An 11,018-nucleotide genomic window follows, 5' to 3' on the forward strand; every position below is an offset into this window, starting at 1 on the left:
ATCGGCGCCGGCGACGACCTAGATGGCCGCCGGAGTTCGGGCGACCACGGATTTGATGCTGTAGAGAGCAAGCGGGCTAGCTTTTGCGCTAGGCATGCTCTACGGGAAACTACGAACGCGCAGGGCTCGCCGGGGTGACCAAATGGTCATCGGAGCTACGCCGGCGGCGAGCTCGGCGGAGGTGAGCTTCGGCCATGGCGGAATCGGTGCTAGAGGACGCGCTAGAGGAAGGGCACAGGGGGGAAATGGAGAGGAGCTCACATAGGGACTAGCAGAGTCGACGACGAGGTCGGGGAAGCTCTGGACGACGCGAATTTACGGCGGCGATCTGCGGGCACCGGAGATTAAGACGACGACGCTCCGGTCGACTGGGGCCTCCTCTGGTTGCGTGCGTCGGTGTGCAGCTCCATGGGGTCGGGACGGAGCTCAGGGATGCGAGGAGGGAGCGAGGGGGTGGCTGTGGCCGCGGCGAACGGCGTCGGTGGCGACGAGCTCCGCTCGGGTAGAGAGGGAGAGAGAGCAGAGGAGAGGATGAGGCGAGGGAGAGAGTGAGAGAGAGCCAGGGGCTGCGTGGCGCTCCGTGGCGTCGTCTAGGAGGGGCCGGGGAAGCAGGAGGTGGCCGGAGAAGCAGGAGGTGGCCGGGGCGCGTGGCCGCGCGCACCGGGCGCGTGCCCGTCCTCCTGGCAGAGGAGGAAGGCGACAGGGGGGTAGCGGTGGCGGGCTGGGCCGATTCTGCTGGGCCACCAGGTGAGTGGGCCTCAGGTAAGCGTCAGGTAAGTCCTACTCTGCTCTGTTTTATTTTTCTGTTTGTTTTATTTTTTTTATTTAATCTTTTGCCACTGTTTTGAATTTAAAATAATTCAAACAATGCCAAAAGCTCCTCTGAATATTTTTATTTTGCTAGATGGACTTTTCCCAAAAGCTCATAAAATATTTCAGGGGTATTTGAAATTATATTCTAATTATATGAATATAATTCAAATTCAAATAGCTAATGATTTAAATTCAAAGTCCCAAAAATAAATCCTTAAAAATGTTCAATATTTTGGTTGGGACCAGAACCCTTGCCAAAAATTATCAAACATTTAAGAAGAGCATTTTGGAACAATGAATGAGATTTTTAGGGTTTTTGCCCTTCTTTTATTTAGGGTTTTGAGGCTTCCAATTTCCCTCAGTTCAAGTTTCGAAAATTTAAACATGATGCACAGATGGAAGCAAGCATAGGTCAGGCCAGGACTAGGGATGTGACAACTCACCCCCACTAAACAAGAATCTCATCTCGAGATTCAAGCGTAGGGTAAGATGAAGGGGAAATGCAAACTAGTATAATCCTCACGATCCAGGTTGCACTTCAAATGAACGTTGATTCGATCACCATCTTTGTCCCATCGTCTTGCTCTGAGAACTCCAGCTAGCATGACAGCAAGAGGAAAAGGACAACTCCGGAAGAATCGATCTTCTCGAAGATCAATCAACTTAGGATCAGCTCAACAAGTGAGTCATAGCAACATCTCTTGAGCTGAGACACGAAGCATATATCTGAAGAAATGGAGTGAGACAGATGACAAGGGCTCGCTAAGTAGACAACAATTCCAGACTTAAGAATGTGGTGATTGGTTGTCAACGTAGCGAGGAGTTGAGTTGCCATGATACCACAACGAGGCACCTTAGGGATGGTGACTCGTAGAAATATCCCCTTAAGTGGCAAAAAGAATTACCTTTGATATAGAGATCATTGAGACTCTCTACATCAGCCTAAGGCAAATCACAGCAATCGATTGGCGGGGGTCGGTAGAATGGCATACTCGGACTTGGATGATGTGGATTACCTTGTTGAAGACAACCAAATGGATGATTTTTGCTTATCACCGGAAATGGAAAAGACCCATGGTAGAATGGCACATTGGCGGTGCAAGCTGGGAACAAAATGCAAATGCTGGGAATGATTCTGGTAACTGGGGAAGAACCCAACAATAGAGAGTGAATTCACTGTTTGAAAAGGTCATAGCATTGCCGAGGAAACTGAGAGCACTATACAGTTAATGCCGACGATCAAACCTAGCACTTGCGCGTGCTCTCAAGAACTTGAGCATTTCCATAATCATCAAGGTTTTACCAACATCCGTGTCAAGGATCCTGGCAACACAACTTGCTACCATGATGAATGATGATGGATGATGCAGATGCAAAGGAAGATAACACTTTCTCAGATTTCACCCTTGGCGGGGCCAAGGAAATAAAATCTGGATAATCGACCGAGAGACATTTAGCACTCCGCTTCTAATGTTCTCCTTGATGTGCTAGTGTATCCCATTCATAGATATGGTTTGATAACTAGAACATCAAGTAAAAGGTCGGACTTCGGGAGCAATAGAATCCATAAGGAATAGTTACGGAGGTAAATCCTACGAAATCCTTATGGGGATGTGGCCAATTTCTTCAATCAAGATACTACAATAATAGGTCTTCCGGCTGGGTGTGTTGGCCATGATATCCACTTAAACGGTTATCGAGGGACCAATATTATAGTTCTTGGGAAATGTTCCAACCATCATATCTGCCTGAGATTTAGACCTGGTTGGTGTTAGAATATTCCAGACTCATCGAGTCTAGGAAGAAAAATGAAAGTTTGCAACATAAATCGGCGAGATGACGTTGCGAGATTCTCGGGAAATGAACTACATAGCAAGCTCCAAAACATGAGCTGGTTCTGCTACACACGTGTGAACACGCTGTCCCAGACAAGCATGACCACATAGTAGTCTTATAATAAAATACTACCGAGTTCTGGTTGGGAACCATCATCGAGGATATCAAAGTCCTTGTGCACTTATCGATGAACTTCTTATCCTTGAGCAAACCAATCAGTGGCTTGGTGTGCTAGGGAATACATATGGAATGAAGATGGTCAGTCTATCAGGCCATAGAATACTCTGCACGTGCATGACTGACTTGGGATGATTCCAGAGGAGCAAAACAAACTTTCTCGAATTCACGACGGCAACTTACATCAAATGCACGTGAATCAAAGGAAGTCACTTCTTTCATCCAAACATATGCTTCATGAACTAGCATGAAGAAATGCTTTCAAAAGTTTCCAACACTAGCTTAATGTTCAACAAAATCATGGAGGAGATAAGGATGTTGTCAATGGGCTCAACAACAATTCATCCGGGTTCCCTTTTTAAAAGGAATTCCATAGTTAAGTGAACACGGTGATAGCATTGGTCAGACCAAAGAATATAATGGTGTATGCTCGAGGAAAAACCACGAGTAAGACAACATTACGAATATCGTTGGTTCTGATTTGATTTGACGATAGCCCATACTCAATCAAAGGTTTAGGTAAGATAATAGATCCAACAATTGATCACGAGGATCAACCAATAAAGGTATCATCTTTCTTCAACACACACAACCACAAGATATCCCTTTTGAGAAATGAACTAAGTTGGGCAAGCTTTTATCTTCCAACTCTCCAAGTTGTTGTTCAGCTTAACCATCTAGCTCAGGGGTATCCAACACAGACTCTCGGAGAAGGGGTGGTTTACAGGAATAAACCAACTTGATCACGAACTCAACATAGCGGTCAGGTGACAACCTGGTAATACTTCCAAGAAGATATACGGAAAATCATGAACCACCAATATGTTACTAAGCTCGAGAACAATCTTGCTTTTTAGGGCAAGACGATATGATCAAATGAGCGAGGACTTAACAAAATCCTATCTCATCAATCGAGGAGTGCACCAGGAGAATGGACTAGGTAGCACGATCAACTTTAGGGTGATGATTCAAAAACCAACACGCTAAGAATGAAATTATTGTCCTTTAACTACCAAGCAACGAGGTTGCTAGGAGTATTGATTTCACACATCATAGTTCACTTGTCGGCATTCCGGTTGCGACAACACGAAACCGAGGAATGAGTAATGATGGCGAGAGTATCACTAAATCAAGAATTCATAGGATGGTGTGCCATTCCCATGATAATCTTAATATAAAGAGGGTAATACTTCAGGGTAGAATAGAACAAAAACTGGATTAGTATTTGATCCGCGGAGTACAACTGCTTTGACCCAATCCTGAATATGGACGAGGTACTGGAGTTTATTTCTCCTAGTCATTCCACGATAGAATGGCTTGACGGACCACAAGAATAATAGGCATCGATGAACGAATGCATGCATACTCTTGACTATCAATTGATAGAGGATGGTCGGGATACGACTAAAGAGAGCAACTCAAGGGAACATATAACTTTTCGAGTTGTGGAGGCATGGATTAGCATGTCGAACGATTTCAACATAATTCTTCCGGATAACCCATGCAGAAAGGTTGAGCTGGCAGAGTCACAATATAGCATGGAGAACTCATCGAGAGCACTCTTGTTGTCATCTTTTGGCTCAGAAGAACTCCTGCCAAGAATGGTTCATGGTAGTTGGAAGAAGGATGTACCACGAACCTCGAGGACTATCGCAAAGTTACTAATATCCTAAAGGAACTATCAAACACTATCAACATGAAGTAAGCAGGGTGATTCTTGGTTCGAAAACCCAGGAATAGAATACCTACTAACTAAGTGGCATCACGGGATGCTTACAAGAATAAAGGCCAGAATCATCGCACTAGGACACAAATCATGGCTAGACCACTAGATGATCCCCTGAGACACCTAGGGTCATAATAATAACTCCAACATATATGTCGAGGCAACAGAGTACCTCAACTCACCGATTAGTGTGGTTAATCTGGCCCAAGGAACATCGGAACGGGAGGAAGCGATTTTGCAAATGCTTCAGACTATTTAGAAACCTGGGATGACTCGGACAGCATAACGGCTGTAAATGCTCAAAAAAGATTTGAGACATTCACAAAAATGGTGGCATAACCACTCAGGAGCACAATATCAAAGTTTCGAGTTCAACAGTTAGCATACAGAGGTAGAAACTGAATTGAGGCTTGAAACTATCAATCCTATAAGTCTCTAACATAGTAACTCGTCATCCTAGTAGATAGATGAGAAGGCCTAGTTCTTAGTCCCCGTAGAAGAGAAGAGGACGACTCAGATCAGAGGGCCATGAGGTATAAGGAGTAAAAAGAGCCTTACGTTCCATCCCACAATCAATTCCCTTATATAACTAAAGAATTTCTAGACTCAACTTCGACCAGTTTGGCTTGGTAATCCTACAGGCAGTCAAGCTCTGATACCAACGCTGTCAGGACCCCGACTCAATGCCACATCGATCTAGCATGTAACACATCATATCACTTTGCGGCCTCACGCACGGTATTCCCACGGGTGCCACCTTACCTGGCCCGGGACCGTTTGCGCCTTTTGGCTCACGTATATGATAGTGTCGCTAGCATCCATATGACAAAGAACCCAGGCTGACATGGCTAGTCGTGAACCCAAAGTGGCACTAACTTACAGGGACAGGCATACATGACCCAGCAACGAACGTGTCGGTCATCAGCGAGTGAATCCAGGCTGTAGCACTGGGCTAGCAGGACTCCAGTGAACCAGGCTGTAGCGGGCTAACAGGACTCCGGTATTCATCGCGTGACATTTCCCCGAAGGGACAGACACAGGAACGAAGAAGGACACATGCCGGCCAGCCTAAGTGTTCCGGAGCAGTAGCAAGCTACCATGGCTCAGTGGAAACACCAGGAGACATTTCCCGGTAAGAGAGGCTACTAAGGATAAACAACTAGATAGTCAGATCCCACACATACCAAGCATTTCAATAACATACACACAATATGCTCGATATGTGCAAATACAACATGGCATCACAACATGACTCTACAACCCAAGTATTTATTCATTAGGCTCCGAGGAGCGAGATATTACAAACATGGGTCTCATGACCCAACAATCAGAGCATACAAGTCAAGCACAAACGGAAGCTATCATGTCTGAGTACAGACATCTATAAATGGAAAAGGCTGAGAAGCCTGACTATCTACCAGATCCTGCCGAGGGCACAAGATCGTAGCTGAGGTAACAAGCTAAACGTCGAAGTCCACGCGGAACTACTAGTGAGACTGAAGTCTCTCTGCAAAAACATAAAATAGGCAAACGTGAGTACAAATGTACCCAGCAAGACTTACATCAGATCTATCTACATATGCATCATTATCAACAAAGGGGGTGGTGGAGTTTAACTGCAGCAAGCCAGCTTTGACTCGGTGGCTAACCTGAACTACGACTGCAAGTAACTCTTTTGAGGTGGCGCACACGAGTCCACATATATTCACCATATCAATACACCACTATGGATCCGCTCCCGTCTCCCTACGAGAACGCCATCCATAGCACTCACGCTTATCTTGCGTATTTTAGAGTATCCACTTTCACTTGTCTATGAACTGTACAAGGGGTCCAAGTTTCCATATCTGAGGAATCCGGCTATTCGAATAGATGATGTTAACCCTGCAGGGGTGTACTTCTTCACACACGCTTTCGCCACTTATCGCCCTGTACACGTCATGTACCTCGGCAACCTTCAAGCGGAAGCCGGGCGAGGGAGTCGGCCACGACCTGACTAACCGAACAAGTCTCTAGTCCAGGTTTATCGCCTATTCGGGTTCCATCCGCAAGGAGATCCGGCCGGGGTGTTGCTCACGGCCCCAAACGATGTGAGCAGGGTTCCCAAGCCCACCATCCGGGTTCCACTTGGTACACCGGGCCACTGTGCCTAGTCTGTCCCAAGCCCACCTGTACCAGGTGCCACTTGGTAGACTACTAACACTACCTACAAACACCAGAAACTAGTTGCAACTCCTGGACAGAGATCAAGTTGATTAATAAGTCGAGAGAGCTTGGAGCGCCCGGAGCCCAATGTGTGGTAGTAACTGATCATGGATCACAAACACAGAACTCAGTTCCTGAGGACGGCTGCAATGAGACAACCCACCATGTACTCCTACATGGCCTCTCACTGCTACCTTTACCAAATCATGTTCGCACACTTAGCTCACACACAGTAGGACATGTTCACATGCCTCTGATTCATCCCCGATGAATCAGACCTGACTCAACTCTAAGCAGTAGCAGGCATGACAAACAAGCATGAATGAGTAGGCACATCAGGGCTCAAACAACTCCTACTCATGCTAGTGGGTTTCATCTATTTACTGTGGCAATGACAGGTCATGCAAAGGATAAAGGGTTCAGCTACCGCAGCAAGTAACAAATATGTCGTTGTTGTCCTAATGCAGTAATAGAGAGCAGGAGCAAGAAAGTGGGATTTTATCGGAATGAACAAGGGGGTTTTGCTTGCCTGGCACTTCTGAAGATAATATAGCTCTTCGTCGGTGTCATCGATCACATCGCCGGTACACGTCTATCGAGAAGGGACAATCACCGGCAACTGAGGAAAAACACAATCAATGCAATGCACAATATGATGCATGAATGCGACATGGCAATATGATGTGGTTTGTGCTAATGCAACTAAAACCAGATTAAATGAAGTTGGTTTGAATCCAAGATTCAAACTCAAACTCCATATGTGGATATTTAAATGTCATTAATATGATTTGTGCTAAACAGCACCTATAAGTTGTTCTATCATGCATGAAAATGGTACAGATGGATTCCTTGAATTTTTCTGATAATTTTTCATATATAAATTATTTAATTTGGAGTTACGGTTAATTTTCTATGATTTATTGAAGTTTTAGGCATTTTCTGAAGTTTATAAATCATTTCCTGATTTATTTTAATTCCAGAAATACTTACTGCATCAGCATTGAGTAAGCATGACGTCAGCAGGTCAACTGCGGCTGGCTAGGGTCAAACCTGACGTGTGGGGTCCACACGTCAGTGACACGGGTTAAACAAGGGGGTTTAGTTTAGTTTAATTAAAGATTAGGGGCACTAGGGCCCACATGTCAGTGTCAGGGGGTTAGATTAGGTGGTGATTAGCTTAAGCTAATCACCTGATGGCGGGGTCCACCTGTCATGGGCCCAGGGGAGGTCAAACCCCTGGTCAAACGAGTCAATCCTGCCGGCGTTGAGTCGCCGGCGAGGCCGAGGCGGCGGAGGCCTTCGGGTTCCTTGCTCCGGCGACCAAACGGACGGAGGAGGGGCTCTATGGATAGCTGGAAGAGCGCCGCGTCTTCCAGTGGAGTCAGTTGGGGCCGGGGCGGCCGGAATCGGCGCCGGCGACGACCTAGATGGCCGCCGGAGTTCGGGCGACCACGGGTTTGATGCTGCAGAGAGCAAGCGGGCTAGCTTTTGTGGTAGGCATGCTCTACGGGAAACTACGAACGCGCAGGGCTCGCCGGGGTGACCAAATGGTCATCGGAGCTACGCCGGCGGCGAGCTCGGCGGAGGTGAGCTTCAGCCATGGCGGAATCGGTGCTAGAGGATGCGCTAGAGGAAGGGCACAGGGGGGAAATGGAGAGGAGCTCACGTAGGGACTAGCAGAGTTGACGACGAGGTCGGGGAAGCTCTGGACGACGCGAATTTACGGCGGCGATCTCCGGGCACCGGGGATGAAGACGACGACGCTCCGGTCGACTGGGGCCTCCTCTGGTCGCGTGCGTCGGTGTGCAGCTCCATGGGGTCGGGACGGAGCTCAGGGATGCGAGGAGGGAGCGAGGGGGTGGCTGTGGCCGCGGCGAACGGCGTCGGTGGCGACGAGCTCCGCTCGGGCAGAGAGGGAGAGAGAGCAGAGGAGAGGATGAGGCGAGGGAGAGAGTGAGAGAGAGCCAGGGCTGCGTGGCGCTCCGTGGCGTCGTCTAGGAGGGGCCGGGGAAGCAGGAGGTGGCCGGAGAAGCAGGAGGTGGCCGGGGCGCGTGGCCGCGCGCGCCGGGCGCGTGCCCGTCCTCCTGGTAGAGGAGGAAGGCGACAGGGGGGGTAGCGGTGGCGGGCTGGGCCGATTCTGCTGGGCCACCAGGTGAGTGGGCCTCAGGTAAGCGTCAGGTAAGTCCTACTCTGCTCTGTTTTATTTTTCTGTTTGTTTTATTTTTTTATTTAATCTTTTGCCACTGTTTTGAATTTAAAATAATTCAAACAATGCCAAAAGCTCCTCTGAATATTTTTATTTTGCTAGATGGACTTTTCCCAAAAGCTCATAAAATATTTCAGGGGTATTTGAAATTATATTCTAATTATATGAATATAATTCAAATTCAAATAGCTAATGATTTAAATTCAAAGTCCCAAAAATAAATCCTTAAAAATGTTCAATATTTTGGTTGGGACCAGAACCCTTGCCAAAAATTATCAAACATTTAAGAAGAGCATTTTGGAACAATGAATGAGAATTTTAGGGTTTTTGCCCTTCTTTTATTTAGGGTTTTGAGGCTTCCAATTTCCCTCAGTTCAAGTTTCGAAAATTTAAACATGATGCACAGATGGAAGCAAGCATAGGTCAGGCCAGGATTAGGGATGTGACAGCAGGCAGCTGAGGTGGCGCGGTGGTGGAGCCTCCACGAAGGGCTGCATGCTACCACGCAGGTGCCTGCCCGGCTGGTTGGGTTGGCAGCTGCATGCGAATGGCGGCGGAGACTTGGCTAGCATGGGCCTAGCAGTGGCCCTGCTTGCGGGCCTGGCAAGGGTCTTGCCGGGTGGCCCGTCAAGGGTCTTGCCATGGCGCGCTGGCGTCCCCGGCAAGGATCTTGCCGGGGGTCTTGTGGGTTTCTTCGGTGAGGATGGTTGCCTTCCTATCCTCATTTGATCTTGATCATTTTATGTCTTCACAAAGGTCTGCATGCCACCACGAAAGTACCTCCCGAGCCCTGTCCCAACGCGTTTGTCTGGCGTTGGTGGGCTCAAGGGTGGCTCACTCCGCTGGTGTGGGCGAGCTGCCCCGGCAAGGGTCTTGCTGGGGCCGCTGAGGCTGCCCCGACAAGGGTCCTTGCCGAGGAAACCTGCTTCGCGCATTCGATCTTTGTGGCCTTGGTTCTTGTCGTTGCTTTGTTGATCTTGTGCCTTCGGCTTCTCTTTCCTGCTCTGTTATGCGTGGCCGCGGCGGGTGGTTCTAACTGCCCGTGCACAAGTAAAGGGGTCAAAAGGAGAACCCCTACTTTTGTACACTGACAGTTGGGCCATCACAATAAACCAAGGGACATGTTATATACACCCCAAATTGTTGCCTTCGGTTCGGCCATCATGGTACAAATCAAGGAGCATGTTATATCTACCCCCAAACTTTCGCCTTAGATTCGGCCATCGCGGTACGAGTCAAGGAGCATGCATGTTGCATATGCTTCATCCGAACGGTCTCCTTGGTTTGGTCCCCTTAGCGATACAAGCCAAAATGAATGCCTCGTTCCTTGTATGCGGATACAAATCAAGAGAGTGTCGTAGGTACGAAAAACTCATAAAAATTGTCATGGTTCGGTCATCATAAACGAAACTGATATGACTAAGTTAGAGCCAAATCACAAAAATGTTAAACTGAATTCATAGTAAAGTTCTTGTTTGGTTACGCTATGGACATTATGTGTCATGCTAGCAGTAATATGGACAAGAATATATGGAAACAAACCTTCACTTGGTTACGCTACACGAGGGCATTATCTTAATGCTACTCGGTGTTAGTAGTAATACAAGCAAGGCAAAACATAATTAAAAAATGCGTTCATGCCACACACGCAAAGACCAAAATCATGCAAGATGAATTACAAAACATCTTGCATCATAAAAACCAATCGTACCTGGTTACGTTACACGCGGGCATTATCTTAATGCTACGTTAATACTAATACAAGTGAGAGAAAATTAAACAAAACATTCAGGACGCATATTTTGGCCAAAGTCAAATAAAATATGTCATGAAATGCTCCAATGCTATAAGAGCGTAAACTATTAGCATCGTCATAAATGGATATCACAAACTCACTTTACTTGGGTTATGCTACACACGAGCGCCAACGAAATGATGCTATGTGGAGTTAGTGATAATACCATGTAAGGTACAAACATAAACAAAAATGATAGATGACATATGACTCATGCAACACCATAATTGCTCCACAAACCTTTGCTTGGTTACGCTACA

This window comes from Triticum aestivum, chromosome 5B, assembly GCF_018294505.1.
Source record: "Triticum aestivum cultivar Chinese Spring chromosome 5B, IWGSC CS RefSeq v2.1, whole genome shotgun sequence".
Classification (NCBI taxonomy): Eukaryota; Viridiplantae; Streptophyta; class Magnoliopsida; order Poales; family Poaceae; genus Triticum; species Triticum aestivum.